At 39.7% G+C, this 3987-nt stretch overlaps 1 protein-coding gene across 2 annotated transcripts in view; it reads left to right on the top strand.

Moving 5' to 3' along the window:
* Window positions 1-3721: 3721 nt before the first annotated feature.
* The window catches only part of LOC139372244 (cyclin-dependent kinase-like 5), a 62622-nt gene continuing 62356 nt past the window's right edge, over window positions 3722-3987 (top strand). The window contains exon 1 of one of the 2 annotated variants that reach the window (XM_071112009.1): window positions 3722-3808. The gene's annotated coding sequence lies outside the window, so the exon portion shown is untranslated. The remainder of the gene's footprint in view (window positions 3809-3987) is intronic. The other variant, XM_071112010.1, reaches the window with a different exon arrangement.

Genomic DNA, 3987 nt, shown 5'->3' with positions numbered 1-3987 from the left:
AATAAAAAAACTAAGAAATAGTGCCGTCTAGTTTGCTTAATATAAGGAATTTGAAATGATTTATACTTTTAATTTTGATACTTAAAACCAAATTATTTTAGACTTTTACTCAAATAGTATTTTACTGGGTGACTTTCACTTGAGTAATTTTCTATTAAGGTATTTTTACTTTTACTCAAGTATGACAATTTGGTACTTTTCCACAACTGGCTTTGGCTGTGGCTGTGTTATCTAGGTGGGCTGTGTTATCTAGGTGGGCTGTGTTATCTAGGTGGGCTGTGTTATCTAGGTGGGCTGTGTTATCTAGGTGGGCTGTGTTATCTAGGTGGGCTGTGTTATCTAGGTGGGCTGTGTTATCTAGGTGGGCTGTGTTATCTCGGTGGGCTGTGTTATCTAGGTGGGCTGTGTTATCTCGTGGGCTGTGTTATCTAGGTGGGCTGTGTTATCTAGGTGGGCTGTGTTATCTCGGTGGGCTGTGTTATCTCGGTGGGCTGTGTTATCTAGGTGGGCTGTGTTATCTAGGTGGGCTGTGTTATCTAGGTGGGCTGTGTTATCTAGGTGGGCTGTGTTATCTAGGTGGGCTGTGTTATCTCGGTGGGCTGTGTTATCTCGGTGGGCTGTGTTATCTAGGTGGGCTGTGTTATCTCGGTGGGCTGTGTTATCTAGGTGGGCTGTGTTATCTAGGTGGGCTGTGTTATCTCGGTGGGCTGTGTTATCTAGGTGGGCTGTGTTATCTAGGTGGGAACCTTTTAGCAAGCAGGCACCGGGGCCTTCTTGCCGTGGGCTCCAAACGACAGAGAAACTCATACCTGCTTGCTGTAATTGTGTAATACATTGTCTGTTCTCCTTTTTGTTTTTTCAACTTTTTGGCATGTTCTCTGTGAAGTAGGCTATGGGAGTTTTGCAACTTTTCCAACCTTGGATTAGTGCTAACGCGCTAGTTGACGGACATCTGAAATCTATTTTGGATTTCGGTCCGATGAAGAGCCCGTCTCTCGTCTCTCCTCTCTTCGGTAGCTAACTCAGCTTGCACTCTTTTAAAAGTGTTTGCATCGGATGGGCCCCACAACTCTTTTAAAAGTGTTTGCATCGGATGGGCCCCCCACTCTTTTAAAAGTGTTTGCATCGGATGGGCCCCCAACTATCAATATGTCAGTCTCTGCGTTCTCTTTGCTTTTCATATGCAGTTACGTGTTAGTTGTGTTCTAGCTGGTCTCCAGTAGGAGAGCTCTAGCTTGCCGACCATAACCGTGGTGGTTGGCTAGGCTGGCTAGGCTAATAGCTAGTTGGCTAAATAGCTACCTTTAGCTGGCTGGTTAGCTTGCTGGCTATGATAACTGCATATAGCTAACATTCATTGATAACTGGTTGTATGGTGTTATATATTTCCAAGACTTTGGTTTACTTTAAAGTAGCTGTAAGCCAGGTGTTGATAGCTACTGGCTGATAGGGCTAACATTAGCAGGCTAGTAGGGCTAATGTTAGCAGGCTAATAAGGCTAACCTTAGCAGGCCATTAGGGCTAATGTTAGGTTAGTTGGCTAGCAACCTTGCAAGTTTATTTGTAAAAAATAAACTTACTTGCTTGTAAGTTGGCTGAAAGTAATTGAAGCCAGTAATCATGAGTGCCAACGATTTGGTTTAATTTGAAGTTAAACATTTGAAGTTATTCCTTTAGGAGTTTACATTTTAGGGAATAGGTTGGCTTGCAGGGTCTTCCATATTACATCACACCCTTGAAAAACCTTTCCCGACACGACTTCGGCATTCTTTGGAAATTCTGATCTGTTTTATGTAATAATTCCCGAAAATAACTTTGCATTGGGATTTTTCATGTGTATACTAACGCAAATCCTTATGTTACATGTGGTTACGTTTGTTACCTACTCTTTAAGAACCGTTGCTGTTACACCATAAAATCTCTATTTGATACATTGTATAACATGACATGAGGTGAATGGTGTCCGAGTAAAACGAATGTAGGGGGCGTGTCCACATCGAGTGGCTGCACTCCTCAGAAGTGGGCGTTAACCGAAGAGGCTCACAGCAGTTTAGAAATTAGAAAAATATGCCCTTAGTTTATCTTTCGTTAATACTTATTTAATTCATTAATATATATATTACAAAAATGGGTACATAGATAGACAACTGTTAAGCATTCTCTTAGATAAAGAAAAGCCTATTGATTGACTCATTGTTTTTCAAAGAAAACCCTGTGCAAATAAGTTTTGGGGGAAATACGGCAAGCCTAGTGTAAATAAAACAATAAAGTATAAATAAAAACATACTAACGTGTGTTGGCAATCAATTGAATAAATAAAACATCGGCGTGTGATGCGTTTCCTTTTCCCTTTTTCATCATTCTCTCTGTTCCTGTCAATGATGTCAGCTAGGAACTAATACTACGATTTAGAAATGGAGCATGTGCCTCGATCATATCTCCACAATTATTATTATTATTATGATGATCTCTTTCTCTGAAAGAAATTGACCATCGTAAACACCAATAGCGCCCACTGTGCAGCAGTAGAGTCCAGGGAATATGTCACAAGAGCCAAAATGTGCCATGAAAAATACACACCGAGCTCATGGCGTAGTACTCATTGTTTACGTTTAATCTCTGCTCTCTCAGTGTTTGTACATAGCCTACATAAACCCGTAGGCTTAGATGAGAGCGAAAATTCCTTAAACTATATCTGGAAGTTATCATGAAATACACACAATGTAGTACTCACAGTTTCGAGAAGGTATTCGCGTCAGATCCTTCATTTGCCATCAGATGCAGGCCGCCATATTCCGTGTTCTACACCACGCGCATGTCCAACAGCAAGCTGCAATTTATGTTTTCCACTGTAGGTTTTATAATAAGGGGAATTTATTCATAGATTCTATAAAATACAGAATATCTTTCTGTGAAATTAACCATATTTACTAAATATATTTATAAGGAAACGAAACTACAATAGACTAGTGGTACTTTTTATATATATAAATATGTACAAAATATATAGGAAAATACTATGAAAACATATGCTATGGCAAAGGATCTATATTAGCCGAGAGAGAGAGAGTGAGAGAGTTAGAGAGGGTGAGAGTGAGAGTCTACTATTTTGTCACCGAGTTTATTATAAAACGAACGACGAATAGATAGAAACTCATAGCATCTTTTACTTGCCTCATTAGCATGAATTATGAATAGAATAGAATAGAATAGAATAGAAGGAGATGCCACAGGTAGCCTAATGGTTTCAGACTGTTTTGGGCTTTGTTAGCTCATTTCCATAGAATGAGCATTGAAATAATTACAGACAAATAATTTAGAGATGGTTTTAATATTCAATTATTTCCTGATTTCACCTTTTCTTGCATTTAAACTAATTATGTGACAGAAGAAATACCATAACATAGCATTATTATTATTAACTAGGCTAAGTTAAATAATAGAGTAGAATAGGATCAAATAGCCTGCATGGCTCTAAGACTTTCAGCACTGTCAAAGCAGGACAGACCGTCACTAGAGAGACAGCTCGAACCTAAATAAAATCCCGCCTTTTGGACAATGTTTTACACTTACTCTACCCTCATAGGTTAAGAGAAAAAGGGTGTAGGTGGAATGACCCTTCTCGCCTTTCTATTGGTCTAAACTGACGCCAGTCAGAAGGATGCGGTTGCAGCTTTAACCAGCAGTAGGCTGAGTATAGAACACGGTGCAGGTTAATATTAGTTACCGTTGAGGCTAGCTGCATCCGACACTTCGTTAAAGGATGATGCAGGTGGAATCGTTTTATCCGTTTCAAAGATCTGACTGAGTGAGTATTGGATCGTTTAACCGTTAAATGTGTTTTCCTCGTTTAGTATGCTGTTGTTCTGTTCTGTCTCCACCATCACACCACATCATCATTTTCATGGACATGGTGTTATTCAGTCAGTGCAGATCGAGTTTTTTTTCCATAGACTGCACAGGCAGGCATAGCTTACAGTCAACCTG

The sequence above is a fragment of the Oncorhynchus clarkii genome, chromosome 18 (assembly GCF_045791955.1).
Source record: "Oncorhynchus clarkii lewisi isolate Uvic-CL-2024 chromosome 18, UVic_Ocla_1.0, whole genome shotgun sequence".
NCBI lineage: Eukaryota > Metazoa > Chordata > Actinopteri > Salmoniformes > Salmonidae > Oncorhynchus > Oncorhynchus clarkii.
This window is presented reverse-complemented; position numbering and strand designations above follow the sequence as displayed.